Here is a 15,785-nt window from a genome sequence, read left to right as displayed (position 1 = left end):
GGCGATGTTGTATTTTGCAGGTAGGCTATTACTAATAATGAAATAGAAAGTTGTATGCTACCGTAGCACGAAAACCGCTTAAACCGTTTCGTTATCTAAGAATGTGGGTGACCTATTAGCCCTTTGAAAGATTTTTTGCGATTTTTTAAAATTCAAAATTCTTGTTTTTTATTACCAGTGGTGATTGTTACATCAGTGTTAGAATGTTCAGTTAAGATTCTAACATTCTGTGATCTTACTAGTTGAAGTCAAAATATAATTCTAGGTTGGGGTTTAAACAACATGTTTTAAATGTAATTGTACTTATAATGCAGCTGCCAAATTCGGCAAGACATTTTTATTATTATTCAATGTACAAAACTGCTTTTCCTTTTCCGATTTACTGCCTTGCAGTCTACCCAACCAGCTTGTACAGTGAGGTTAAGTGACGTGACGTAATGCTGAAACTCCCGATCGCCCATACTGACATCCGTAGAGCTAGCGTCACGCTGCTAGAAGACAGTCGGCGACTCAGTTTTTGCTGTCTTTTTTTGAATGGACGAGAACTCCAAGATTTTTCTGCAAGAAAAAACGTGAGTTCTCTTTCCTTCTACACCGTATACTACGCGTCGAAAACATCGGAGTCGTTTATCTTGTTATGTCTGGTGTAGAATTAACTCCATAGCTCGTTGTCGAGAATGCACTGATAATCACACGGGTCATAGTCAGAATTTGAGTAGCCCACTTTATATATAGGCTGGTTCTATGTAGCGTACATGCAATTGAATATAACGGACACTTAAACACGCGTTTGCGTTAAAGAAAAATTTAATATTGGCGTCGCCCCAGTGTATCGTTCCAAGTGAAGTATATATCGATAAAAACACGTTGACGCTCATTGCAAATCCTATCGACCCAGTGTTGCTGTTTTTCCAAGCAGACTGGGGTATGCACGTTGGTACATTTTCTCTCTTAGTTTTATACATGTGCTTTTGGCCAAACATGCTAAATGGAATATTGACAATAAGAATGTAAATGATTTTCAGTCTGGTCTGTTACCTAAAGGATGCAATTGTCCACTGTTGCTATTGTCTAGGCTTTGTGGGCTACGGGGTTTCAGATCAAAGGTAATGGTAGGTAGCCTATTTACACTGTCTTAATTTTCTTTTAAGTGTGATATCTGTTGTATGAAACTTTGTTTTGTTGTTTGCCTTGCCTTGTTTCAATGCGAATTTTAAGTAAACAAGTCAAAGTGAAAGCACAGCAAAAAAATAAAATAAAATGAACATCTGCCCTGTAGGCTAAAACAACAACTGTATGCTGTTTGAGTCCATTGAAAACCTTGCAGCTAAGCTTGAAATAATAAGGCTGATTTCATGTATTTTTTATTTAGCTAGTTGGATATTGTTATCTTTTTATACTAATTACATTTGTTTATATGCGTTGATAATGTTGCATATAGCGGTCTCCTTGTTCTGATATGGCTAATTTAGTCTACTTCGGTGAATGCATCTGGACTGTTAGCTGTGGTTTGAAGCCAGTGATTTGGAAAAATGCTGAACAAAGTCATCGTTTAGTTATGATTTGAATACACGTAATTATATTCTCTGTAATTTTTAAAAAATTGCTCAAGGCCGTTTACCCTTGGATTATTGAGAGTGCTAATTTTACGCATGTTCCATCAAGAAGACCCGATTGTGCTAAATTGAGAGTATCGCTGCTGTGTTTGGCGTGCATAGAGTTCAGTGGTGGTGTGGCGCGCGCTTGTGTTTGCTGGACACAAGCACTAGGTCTTTGCATCAAGATATCACTTCTGTTGTATGACGTACATTGTGAAAAGTATTCAGACCGTTTGCTATTTCATACCTAAATTAGTTGGATAAAAGTATTAATTTCACGTAATTGGGTGAATAGCCTCTCTGTTCAGTAATTGCACAAAACTGGCTTGTCTGACTGTAGCTTCCCTTTGCAGACCTCTGGCTCTGGTGAAAATAAAATAATTTATTCCACAATTTTCCCCTTAAATCTATTAACACAGGGCAGGTTTTGCTTGTTACTATTTGCTTCCATTTTGATTTTTGTTTAATTTATACAAATTGTTTAGTTTCGGTTGCCATACATTCAGTGGTCGTATTTTCAGTAATTACGATCACACTGATTTTCCTGCCAATGTATTCAGTTGAAAATGTATCCTCTTTCTCCGGGAGTCATTTTCTGTAGGCTATATGACGCTAAAGGAAAGCATTTGTTGATCTGACTATCCTGTGATGTGAATATTTATTGATGGCATTTGTCATGGTGTGTCTTTAAGAGGACAAATCATCCCTCACTTAACATTTAAAGTGCAAATTAAGAATATTAACTGCTAGTTTCTGTACAGCTTTGCCATTGTGGCTTTGTGGAGACCAAGCATACACAGGTTTAGTTTGAGAACCCCTGTACTAGATAAATACTACCTATTGCCCATATTCCAGGACAGAAATTACACTAATCCATGGAATAACTGACCGCTGAATTAATGAATTACACAATTATAAGTATTGTTTCAAATTGGAAAATAAAACTGTTGTTGCTCTAAACAGAGACCACCCGCCAGTGTCTCAGTTTGAGATTAGCCTTTCATATAAACTTGTCTTCCAAACTAAATGAATAGCCAGCTAGCTATCTAGCTAGGTGGCTACAGCTAGCTGGCTAGATGGTGTGGACATCTAACTGGCTAGCAAGCCAGCTTTATAACCTGGTCAGCTAGCTGGCTAGATGTAGCCAGTCTTCAAGGTCCCTGTTGGCCTCAGTGTGGTTTCTTTATTTAGTTTTGTCCCTGGCCTGCTGATTAGTTTTGTGGGAGCACGTGATCTAGGCCTAGCTAGCTTCCAGGTGGCACAATACACTTATCAACTTCCTAATGATTGACTTGACCCTGCTCAAACTGGGATATTAACTGACTGAGTATTGACTCTTCTCTTATAATTCACTGTTTGGCTAAGGACCCTTGCAAAGACTGATGTCTTTAATTATTTTTATGATATCATGTGAACCACTATATTTGCACACAAACAGAGGTGATTCAACTAAGTACATCCATTAAGTGTTTTCACCTGAACGGGTTTATGTTCTCTATCGCAAAAACATCTAAATACTTGCATGTTTAAGACATCTCTGTTTTTAATTTTTAATTATTTGTTGGCTACATACAGATATTTTACTTGGACAATTTGGAGTTTCAGAGTCTATTGAAAGTTTCATGATTTCAGGAAAATTGTGTAAGGGCCTGAATACTTTTGCAGAACACTGTATTTTGCAGCGCATGCATGCATACTTTTCATATGTGCGTGGTGAAGGATCATAATACCGGAGTGTAGTCTAGCAAGTGCCTGGTAATGTGAGAGAATATAGGACCGAGAGTATTGGACATCTGGCGGCACGGTGGGGGTTCAGACACCAGCAGGCGTCTTGTGCTGTGGCCGCTGGAGTGTACCCCCTCTGCGCAGACAGGAGACCCAAAGCTGAAGTTCCTCTTAAGGGACTCGGTTGAGGGATCTTGAGCAGGGGCAGATGGACAGTCTCAGTAACTTATCTGATCCTTTTCTCTTGGTCTCTGCGGTGGGCATGTGAGACGGACCGATCGATATTTTGTCGAGGGATATGCCCAAATGTCTTCTCGAGTCACTGGGAATGACTATCGGTCAGACCTTGTCGTGATGCTTTTGTTTCCCTTTTAGAAACCTATTTATTAACTGACAGCCTGCTTATTTCCTATTCCTGGCGGTTGTTTTTTAAAAGGACGTGTCACGGCGACCAGGGTTTTGTGCGCTTGGTTTGGCTGACATATGTCAGTCAGTGAATTTCAGTTTGAGTTGTAATTTTCACACCGTTCAAAGCTATTCAACGCAGAGTAACATCCCTTGCAAACAAGTCTGAACTTATATTTGTGCTACCTGTGGTTAAACTTTTGTATTTTTTATTTGTCTTGAAAGGAAGACAGGCCTAGTTTCGTGAAATATTAGCATAATCCTCAATTGTCTTTTTGTCAGTTGTTTACACCGTCCAAAGATGGTTACTTGGTTGGAGACTGTTCATTGTGGTATCATGGAACGAAAAAAACAATGTATTATTTTACAGAAATAGGTTGGAACTGAAGTACGGCAAGGTGTATTATAAGAGTCATCTTTTAAAATGAAGACAGACTGGATATTTGGGTAAAAATACCTGTGAAGTGTAGAAATGTATTTATTTAAATTTACAGTCCAGGAAATTGTTAACAATGGGAAATAAAAAAGATATCCATCCTCAACAATAAAATACTAATGAATACTCGTTATACATGATTGAAAACTCTTGAATACATGATACATATGACATGGTTTGAGCTACGGTCTACAAAATGTAGCCTAATGCAAACATTCAAAATGGGAAAAAATAAAAATGACTTTCATAAAATGTTTTTTTAACTTTGAAATTGCTTGGAGTTATACCCTTGTTGTAAGGGCTTTTATAGCCTATGTCTTTTCGTTATGTGTGTGAACACAGCCAGGCGAGCCTTTGGAATGCTGAGGAAGATGGAGGTCAGAAACATTTAAGGCATAAATAAAGATTAAATTTAGCGGGACAGACACAACAAGCTTTCAGCCTATTGGATTTGAGAGCTGGAAGATGGCTGTTATCAAACAGGAATGATCAACCTTCAGAAACATCCTGGTGCCTGGTGAATTTGTTGAATATTCTGGCCCAGGATCACCACAAATACAAAATCATTTCAGGTAAAAAAAGAAAGAAAACTTCTGACAAAAGAAGCCTATCAAAAAATGTGGGTGGGACTGGTTGAGGCATGTTGCCGCAGTGGAGAGTGGTGCCAGAGCAAACGCTTCTCTAAAATGGACACTTGGCAGGAAGAGAGTGGCTGGTGGAGTGGCTGGCCGCTAGGCCTATATCACTCACACTAGAATATATTACCATAAATACTTATATGGTTTGAAGGATATTATGAATATTGTGATATGCTCAAGTCAGGCATCTTTGCTGCATGTAATATTAACACTTTAATGTGCGACTCATTTTAATTCATTCCAAACCAACATTTTAAACCACACATATGGTTTAAAATGTTAGATCACCAAAATTTCTTTGAGGGCACAGAAGCATGATTTTTTTAAAAACTGAAAACGATGATGTAGGACATATTTCTCTCACCAAAATGGTCTAGAGATATTGCGGTATAATTCATGACCAAATAACTCACGCTTACAGCAGTTCAGATGGGAATATGGGAGGAGCAAACTCTTCAGGGCTACTGTTCCTCTGGCAGTGCAGGACTGTCAGCACTGGAAATCTTCTGGTATCTCATGCCCATGGGCACCACAGACAGGAGAAATAAGTAAATACGCGAGTTAGCTCCCAAACCAGTCTATCCAGGCAAGCTCCCGACTGGACATTCAACTGTGTCTTCCAATGTCCCCGTTTCCCCGAGGGGGGCCGGACTGTTTTTGGTAGCATTCCTCTGCCTATCCTTAAATCTGCTTACTCCTCCATCTCTATTTGGGATCTCGACGTGACACAGACGTGACGGAGCCAAAATGCTCTCATTGCCAAGAATGAAGAGCCACCTCAGAAGACACTCGGGTGGCCTTCATGAGCATACAAAGCCACTGCCAAATCCTTGCTCTCACCTCGCCCCCTATGAAAAATCAAGACCATGAATGCTCTTTTGGTTTGTTTTTGGAATGGTACACACTCTCACTTGCAACAGTTTACTTTGTTATTTTTTTTAGTTAGTATCTCCAGCACCTAATTGTGAATTTATTTGCCATTAGAATACATCAAATGGCACGGGGTGTAAAGACGCATCCTCTTTTATTTCATTCATATGTTACTTCAGTAAACACCAAACAGCTGTGGACCAACAAAATACATGTATTTAGTTAGCACTCTTTTAGATTAGGGTTTACAGGGGTAGATAAATCTGTACTCCGTAAGCTCGAGACTATCATTATTGTTTCTTGGATTTGTGAGACATGTATTTATGTTTGGTATACTGACTGTATCTGAGGAATTCTGATTAACAAAGTGCAGTGTTGAGACCATCAAGCCTTAACCTTCAGCTGCTCGAACGTGGGTAATTTAAATGTGGTTTTTGTATTCTCATAATAAAGTAATAAATGGCAGCCATGCAGGACAAGTTAGGAGACTGGTTTTCCCCTTGGGGGTGGGGTGGTGGGAACAGGGAGTCATAACTCTGATCAGATGTGGACCTCATAGTGAGTTGCTGACCCCCCCCCCCACCCCAACTTGCATTCCAATTGGAGAATGTGTTTCAGGATGGGCTAGGGTTAAAGAAAGAAACCCTTCTGGAATTCAGAATGTTGCAAAAAAGACTATACTATATTGCAAAAACAGTTAAATGTACTAATACATGCTCATTACGGAGTCCACAAACAAACCAAACCATTGAAAAACATACAGCAACCTCATTTAGGATGTGATTTAAAAAAAAAAAAAAAAAAAAAAGGTTAACCAAAAGATAAGGATGAACACGGGTGTGACAAAACATGTGGTGAAGCAACATGCTGATTACTCAAGATGGGACTGAATGCCTTTGCAAAATGTCTCTCCCTGAGAAAAAGAAGGGAAGTCACATGTGGACATTTTATGAGGTGATTTTTAGTGTGATTGAGGACAGTTCTGATGCCACCATATGTGAATGCTATCTCCACATTATAAAGATAGCACTTTCACATGGCAGGACTGGAGCTGGGCTCAAAATTAACACTGCCTTGAGAGATTCCTCATGCTGCCAAATTCAAATGAAAAAACAGCTAACTAACTAGTGCAAAGCTAATTTAATTGTTTTCCCGAAATATGTATTGCTGTAAAAATGTACCTCAATTTTCTGGTTTTAAGAAACCTTAAAAATGGTGTTTGAACATTATGCATGTTGATGTTTCATTGGATATAGCAAAGCTAACGGCACATTTAGCTGAATATGTCCATTATGATGTACTTTTATCTAATTCAAAATGCAGCCCTCATGATCAAGCATAATTGTATAAGTTAACCAATAAGAAATGGCCCCGATCTGATAAACATGAGCCAATTGTGAATCCTTACTTATGATGTTATATAGGCCTAGCAGTTGCATACACTTGAAAACTTTATTTAGCAAAATAACATCTGGATGTATCTTGCTGTTGAAAGTAAATGCTCTTGCTCTAAAAGGTTATGGTTGTATTCCCTACGGTGGACACACATTACTGAATGTTGCATATATATTTATTTTATGTTGGTAGTATAAATTAGCTATTTTTTTCTCTGTCTGAAAGGGAACCTAATCGTTTCCCACCCACTATTGGCTGACTAGAAACTTGGTACTATTATTAGATTAATGTTATGTTTTACAGTTCAGATGATTTGCTAAGCATAACCGGTAGTTCTCTAGTCTGTTATTAGATGATCCCTGAAAGTGTTGATTGTGCCTAATATAATTGGCTTGTGTAACAGGCCCTGCCACATGGGCAAACCCCCTCTGAGCATGTGCAGAAATGTCTCTCATGGTGGGAGGGGATGGGGGTGCAGTGCTGGGGCCATCTGTCCCCGTGGGGGGTGGGAGAGTAAGGGAGGCATTGGGCCTCATGAGAGGTGGCCTTTGTCCCCTGCAAGGAAAAATTTGGAGTTAATCCGGGAGAGATGCCAGAAGACAGGTTCCTTACCATTGCCTAAAAAAGAGACACTTCTTCTCTTCTTTTTGCCTCTTCCCTGATCAACTTTGTCTTGTAAGTCTCTGTAGGTTAAGACGCCCCATTGACCATTGTGACATCAGCCATTGAGTGCTAAGCCGCCACCTCTTAATTCAATTGTCCCTTGACCGCTTCTTCTGTTCACTGCTGCTTTGAAACATCTTTATATTCAAACTAATGTTTGAGTGACTGCCACCTCTTTCGCCACCCCACCCAAATGTCAGAAAGTTTCCCTTCCTGGTTTTTTCCTCTCTCGTTTACTGTGACCAGACAATGGCTCAGAGCTTTAGCCTTGTCTCCCACTGTTCATTGAGCCAGGATAAGGTGATCCAGAAAGAGGATGTGAATGTGTCCAATAATTGATGGAGACAAGGTTTGTTACTCTCAGGTTGCCGGTCGGATTTGCTGTTCTGCAATAGCTTTCCTTCATTTCATGTGCACCGGAACTTGTGGAAAGTACTTACTTGCCAAGAACAATAATATCGCTGCCAAAGCCTTTTTGCCTGTAAGTCAGTGCTTCCCATTAACCGACTTGCTTCATATTTTGACTTTGAATATGGAGAAAGTCTGTGAATAAATAACGAATGCTATGGATTATCTCATTTCAAGAAACAACGCTGCGTTTGTCTGTATCAGGACACTTATCAATTTGTTTTATGAAAACAAATCGGATGCTAAATTTAACTTATTAGACCAGATAACAAATACGCTTATATTATGGCCTTTCTGAATTTAGTGGTGAAAGTCTAGTATCAAGATAAGTAACTAATCTTGTTTTCAATGGTATGAAAACCTCTGACTTTCATGTACAGTAATACATACACACGGTATGTCTAAAGGGAGCATAATTCTGCTATCAACAAACTAGTTGTTTTTTAACCATATACCAGTGTACATCCACTTAGATCTTGAAAGCAGTTCCTGATGTTCAGTGAACATGTATTATTTATGTATGTATTTATTCTTGGTTGTGGATGGATGTCAAGCATTTCAATGAATGAAATGAACTCCCTGAAATACATTTCAGTTGAACGTACCAAGCGCACATCAAGTCAATGTCGTGGTCAAGGCCGCCATATAAAAATGACTGGTATGGCCAACCAATCATTTCACTGGGTATTATTTGGTCAAATAAGCACCTGGGGTCCACTTTTAAACAAAGTCTGTTTATAAAAAAAAAAAAAAAAAGAACCCATGGGGCCAGCTGTCACATGAGTCACCAAAAACCTCCTTTTGAAGGTGATTGTTGCAGCAACCCAATTAGCCGATTGTCTAAGCAGCAACAAACACTGAAACATCACAAATGGAGGTGATCAATAGGCTTCCATTTGAATGGCTCCTTTGATGACAGCTGGGATGAGTGATTAGGTCCAATTCAATCTCACTCTGCCCTCTGTCCTGAGCCGCCAATAGAGATTGTGAGGTCAGAAGGCTCAAGTGGGCCATGTCAGGAGTGTGCAGATGGCGGTGGAAACAAAAGCATAAGAAGAGCTGAAGAAATCTTTGTGGCTAGTGATTTTGAAATCATTTGACTGACGTTTGACATGCAGGATGAGTCAAGGGAAGGTTCTCTCTCTTTAGCTTATATTTTAGCTTTCTTTGTACTGCATTGTCTCACTTGTCTCTTGCGTCTTATATTTTATCCACTGATGCAGATACCACCTGCCATTTGTATAAGTGGCTCATTCATTTTTATTCCAAAAAATGTAGATGGGCTCATAGATTCAAGAATGTGTGTTTCAAAAAAAGGGTATGTTTTTCACTGTCAGAAGATCTGTCACACTGTTAGTGTAAAATGCAGCATGTGTTGCACAACTAAATTGCATCGTACTTAAATCATTTTTGCAAGGCAGTGACTGATATGTGTATGTATTGTACTTGTTCAAAGAAGCCATGGTCTACAACAAAAAAAGCATTGTTGGAGCATATATTCACATTTTTTATTGATTGTGGCTATATGACATTTCTGATCAAAGCCAGGCAAAGTGTTAAAGGTACATTGATAGGGATGAGTACCTGCAGTATGACTTCTAGTTTTTAGGCTCTATTGTCAGACTTGCCGTGTTGAGCTCTAGTGATCTCGCCTCTTCGTGCTTAGTCACAAATCAGCCTATAAATGCATGGGCCGCGGTGCGTGGAGGCTTTGATGAGGTGGCGCGCTGACCCGCGTGAGTCCTGGGCCCAGTCCCGGTGCCCCACGCTTCCTGAGGGCCTTTGTGCCCCCGCGACTCATTACCGTCGGGTCAGCGCCCCCCGAAGAGGGGGGCGGCCTTTCGGCGTCGGGGTGCGAAGGTCACGTTCACGCGTGTGCCGCGACCCGGCCCGCCGGAAGATTCCGGACGTCATTCGGATGTTGGCCCTTCCTCCGCACGCACACGCCTGAACATGCTCGCGCACGCATGCACCCCTGATCTGACCTGAACTCTGAGGTCACAGGAGGAACAGGAGTGAACAGGCGGCAGAGAAGAAACACACGATTTTAAACCCCCACCCCCCCAACACAACCCAACTCTCGGGATTCGCCTTTTTATGATTTAAGTTCTCTTGTCCGACCCAACCTCTTGTCCAACCCAGTCAAAAAATTCATTCTCATTCCTCCTTAAGCCATTTTGTGTCTTTGACCAAAAACCTGAACGGTTTGAAACTGCTGTTCTCTCAATGTGAAGATTAATCCAGCCTGAAACGAAACATTCATTCCAGACCGCTATTTATAGCAAGAAGTTCCTCTTTCCTTTTCTATGGGGATTTGTTTGGGCTTATTTGAAGGAGTACATCTTGTACCCAGCCAGAATCATGGTGAAAATTCACACAAGCTGTGTGGACACATTAAGCTCTTTTATAATCTTTTCATATTTATTATTCTGGCACAATTTTGAGTTCCTTTGGGACAAGTGTGTAATTGCTTTTATTTTCCATGTAGTGTAAAAGGATAAAGGAAGCCTAGTCTTTTGCCTCTGTCACTGTCATCATCAGTTTGAAAGGGGATTAGTCAGTTATAAAAGGTGTTGTACCAATTCCAGCTGGATCAGATCACTAAGTGTGTCTTCTTGAGTAATGCATACACAAAATCATTCCTTTGAAAGAGAAAGGTGGGAAGGTGAGCAGGTGGGGTGGTTAATTTAGACTGAATCATTTTAAACTGTGATCCGTGGTTACTCTTCCTGCTCTTGATGGGCAGTCTCAGCTTATCCCAGGCCTGTCCGTGTCACTTGCGTGCCTTGGGGAATTGGGTTTAGATGCAGAGAAAACTGCTCTCAGACCAGTGATGTTACACATGCATGCGTCTGAGAGGGGAAGAGTAGAAGGGAAGAGAAGGGAAAGAAGATTAGAGGGAGCAAAGAAGAAAGGGGCTGGGAAAAGCAAAGGGCTTTTAAAAAAGGGGAGGGTGAGCAAGCGAAAGTTTTTTTTAAAAAGGCACCCATGTCCTGCATGGGTCAGTATGCGTGGGTGGGGGTGGGGGGGTTTGCAGGGGCCAAATTTAATGACGGCTGCACAGTGAGATCCCTAAAGCTAATTTCACAGGGGGCTGCCCCAGCCCTGCCCGCTCCTAAACGGAGATGTCAGAGGTCAGCGACCCCTCTCCTTTTGTGTGCATTGATCCTTTAGCAAGAGGGGAGACCTCCTTTCCAAAGCTCTTAAAGATCAGCAGTTGTGTCTTTGTTACAACTGAAATGAATGGACCAATACTTTACTGCATATAGGCAGTTTTTAGTGGGAAATGCCAAAGTAAGGGATTGAAATCTGCTGAGTCTGAACACAGAGGGGAACAGCGTTTGTTACAAAGTGCATTGAAATCCAGGTTGATATTTTCAGTCCAGGTTTCACTTCTCCGTCCGGGTGCTAAGATATAATTCAGTCTTAGAAGTTATAGGCTACTAAACGCAAGACTGCTACGGTGACAGGAATAATTGATTTAGCATTTGGTGAATTTCTTTCAGTCAGAGTGTGACATGAGAAATAATGGCTTCATCCTGTGGACTCAAATGATATTAAGATGTGTGCAACTGACATTGACTTGAGCTCATTGACCCCTGACCTTTGACCGGGACAGGATGTAGCAGCATTTTTGGAAAAGCTTAGCTTTAGTGGGTGTGTGCTGTGGGGTAGCGGCTTGGCTGGGGCGGGCTCGCGTGAGGATAAATTCTTGTGAGAGTCACCGGTGACACGGGCCGTGAACTTGACTCTTTGATTACTGACCCTCTCAGCCTCTATCTCTCAAATTCAAATTCATTATCAAACTCAAACTCAAGTGTACTATATTTCTTCATTGTTTAATGCAATTGCATGCCGTTTGTAAGGTAAACATACCTAAAATATAGGCTACATTGATTCATATATTTTAAATAATGCAATAATAAACTGCTAATTAATTAAATGAAATTTTAATGTTTGCATTTATTTTAAATTATGATTTTTTTTTTCAGACATGAATTTTAAAGGAGAATTGTCTCTCTCGCTCTCGCTCTCTCTGTCTCTCTCACTCTCTCTCCCTCTCTCTCTGTCTCTCTCTCTCTCGCTCTCTCTCACTCTCTCTCTCTCTCATAAAAGCCCTTTTCACACATACGGCCTTAAGCAGCAGTGTTCCAGAACTTTACTGCTTAGGGGTCATGTGTGAATGGTAGCCGGAGTCGGCATTCTGGAACAGTTGCTCCGGCGATTGGTTCAGCTCAAGACCTAGTAAATGTTCCATTTCAACAGTATGAGCAAAGCTGTAACATTGCTGGATTGAACATGCAGAATTTGACTTGTTTCAGTAAGATATCCATCAATAGGCTGTGTTAGTTCTAAAATAAAAAAACTGAAGGGAGCAAGGACACCAAATAAATGATAGCCTATGCAGCGCACAGTATCACCGTTGCCATACTTCGTAGCTAGAAGCCACTGGATTGCCAGTTCAGTTGTAATGGCAGTGTTCTGTGTTTTTTGTATGAAAGCGGCAACAGACCCATTTCAGTGGACATTGAAGTCCCTTATGCCGGGCAAGCATCATGTTTGGCAATTTAGTCATTTCTGGACAAATGGTGATCTGTGCTAAGTTATGAGAGCACACCACATTCAGCAAACAAAATGTAACCTGTTTTATCCTGAAAAACAGGTTGGTTAAATCTTTAGGATAGAGGCATTCATACTTTTCTTTGTGGGGGCGGATCCTTCTTTCACCAGTGGCAAATGGTTCATTGCTTTGGGAACAGCCAGCCATTAGCTTATTGGCTGATTCTGTGACAGGATGGGGTGGGCTTGTACAAAGCTGAGTGATTACAGGATGCCCACAAGGTGAATGCCCCTTGCTGTGTGCTGTGACTGTGAAATTGACAGCGCCTTTGTGATGCATGCGACTCACGGGTGTGTGGCGCTCACCCAAGCCAAACCTGAAAGTCCAGGGCTGATGTGGGGGGAGCCTGTGGCCTACACTCATCCAAGAAGCCTGCAAGTTTCATTCCAAACCCCAGGCTACCGTCTTCCTGGCAGGTCACAGTGGGTCCAGAGCGTGGCGGTGACGGATGCTTATCCTGCCCTGCCGCAGGTTATCTCCCGCGTCGACGCGTGGCTTAGGACGCTGTAGGCCGACGCAGGAATCTGCTCTCTTCCAGGGAGAAGGTGGGGGGAGATCTAAGATCAAGGCAGACATCTTGTTCCTAAGTAGGCAAACTGGTCTTATTTGGTCTTATCTTAAATCATCTAGCCCAACTGGAGCTGAGGCTGGGGTTGTGAGTGGCTCGGTCAGGCCCTTTTCAGTTAGCTATTGGAGTCCTGTAGTTGACTAGCTGTGTGTTTTAACAACTCACCTGAAAATGTACCCTTTGACACCTGTTTACAAGTTACAACCTGAGCTGAACTTTAATTTGCGGGCGCAGATTTTTACATATGATTACTCTTTGATCCCATTGCCATTTATTTGATGACTACAAAGTCATGTAGTGTCCATTCCACAGCATGAGCATAGCATGGCTAGCTAGCTACTGTTTGTCAGCTACAGTAACCAGCAGGGGGGAAAGGTCAATGGAGTAAGCAACTGTGTTATTATTAGCTAATGTCTTCAGCAGTTGAGTGTTCGTAAATCTTTGTAAAACAAATTTCAGAGAATGTTTTGGATTTGTTCCACTTACTCAAAAGGAAACATTAATCCAAAAATAATGGTCTTGTATTTTTACAATCTGTAGAAAATAATACCCCCACCCAGATCACATGATGTAAAAGGGTTCCTATCTTGAAAGACAGTGTACACAGCCATTTCAGACTTTACCTTGCTTCAAGCTTCCAGAGTTCATTAAAAAATCTTTATTCAACTCTTTTTGGGAGTGTAGCGCATTACAATGCCAAACTAAAAGAAAGACTTTTCTGAACATGACAAAATTGCTAAAATGTTTATTTTAAATCTTTTGGAAATGAGTGAAGGTATATTTGTTGATATTACAATCATGATATTTAAGTAACAACACATGCATATAAGGGACTATGGTCAATTTTGTCCATCAAAATTATCCTCAACTTTCAATGTTCTGAGGGTTAGATCAGCTACAATGTAATGAATTTTACTACATCAGCTAAATGTTAACATTAGCTGGTCAAACCTGGAACATAATTGTTCCTAGCACTAATACTGCATTTCTTACTGAATGGATAAAGATATTAACATTAGCTGGCTAGTTTGTAACAACACTCTAGGCATATGTGAGTATGAGTTTCCTTTTTGTCATTTTTTGCATTGGACTATGTCCTTCCCTCCATTAGCAGGCAAGCTAGCACTAGCTTTATTGTTGAGCCATCTCAGTACAATACAACAATATGCTGGAAAAGCACCTTTTCCTGAGCTAGCACCATTTTTACACAGTCACAGTACCTGCTGTGCTGTAACATCTTTATATCAACCCCTGTTTGAGACTTCATCCTCTACTAATTCACAGGCTTCAAACAACATAAATTCATGTAAACCATTGATGTTTTCTGTTAGGCGTTCACAGTGTGTATCTGGGATGAAAGTGTCTTCCTAAGCCAGCAAGTTCATAAGCCAGTAGTTGTAATGACTACTTTGCTGCTCATTATTCCCTGTTGAAATTCAGGCAGTTATGAAATGATCAAAGCTCCAGCTGTGATTTTCTTTCCCTTGTCAAGTGGTCCGGTACACACTGTTCTGCCCATCAGCTCAGATTGTTCTGCACCGAGATGCAAATACATGCTGGAAGAACATGACATACAGCCAAAAATGACGGATCGGTCTTGACGGGGCACAGCCACTGCTTTGTAGCAGTTTCACAGTGTACTCCACGGACAGAGGAAGGTGCAAGCACTCACGCGCCGTGTTTTTAACGAGCCACTACGTCGGACAGAACGACCCGCGTAGACTAGCGTGCGTGTACTCATGCGTGGGATACACATCACTGTGTGCTTAACTTGTAGTTTTTGTGCATTTGCAGTCAGTCTGTGGTTCATTCAATTCTGAGGCGGAGGACCCAGGAGCCTATCGAAAAGCAGCAGCGACCGTTGTGAGAACAGTCTCAGATCTGTGTAATGACACCAGTCACCTGCCTACTCAACCAAGGCAACAGGAGTCATTTAAATGAAAAGTACAGTGTTCAGAAAACATTTTGTATTTTAATCAGCTCGCTTGAGGCTAAGAGCAGGCTTCAGTACAAAGCTATCTGTGTTCTCTGCCATGTAATGGTTGATTTCTCCTACTACTTATGGCAACAAATCAATTTATGAAGACTCCTGGGTGACGTGGCCTTCCAGTGATTATTTATTTTGGGTACGTGATGCGATTATGCTGTTTCCCTTGTTCAGTTTTTTTGTTGTTGTTTTTCTTCTTAAATATCCTGGAAATCATTAGCCTGGGCTGACATTCAGACTTTGTAACATGTACTATAAGGTAATAGCAAACAGTGTTGGATGCCTGTGGCCTCCTAAGCTGTTTTATGAATCATGTACAGTATGCAGTGCTTACACTTCCAGTGGACTTGAGACTGAGAGTGCTCGTTTGACTTCTGTTATATGGTATTGAACATGGTTTTGCGTAGACTTTATTTTGGGATGTACTTGTCGTCATTCGCCAGTTATTACGTCATCTGACGTGCTGTAAAC

The 15,785-nt window shown here is 41.0% G+C and overlaps 1 protein-coding gene across 2 annotated transcripts in view; it reads left to right on the top strand.

Annotated features, from left to right (window-relative positions):
• The first annotated feature begins 445 nt into the window (after positions 1-445).
• Positions 446-15,785, top strand: part of greb1l (GREB1 like retinoic acid receptor coactivator) — a 60,855-nt gene continuing 45,515 nt past the window's right edge. For both annotated transcript variants that reach the window (XM_064346919.1, XM_064346914.1), the window contains exon 1: positions 446-572. The gene's annotated coding sequence lies outside the window, so the exon portion shown is untranslated. The remainder of the gene's footprint in view (positions 573-15,785) is intronic.

Source organism: Anguilla rostrata, chromosome 8 (assembly GCF_018555375.3).
Source record: "Anguilla rostrata isolate EN2019 chromosome 8, ASM1855537v3, whole genome shotgun sequence".
NCBI classification, from domain to species: domain Eukaryota; kingdom Metazoa; phylum Chordata; class Actinopteri; order Anguilliformes; family Anguillidae; genus Anguilla; species Anguilla rostrata.
This window is presented reverse-complemented; position numbering and strand designations above follow the sequence as displayed.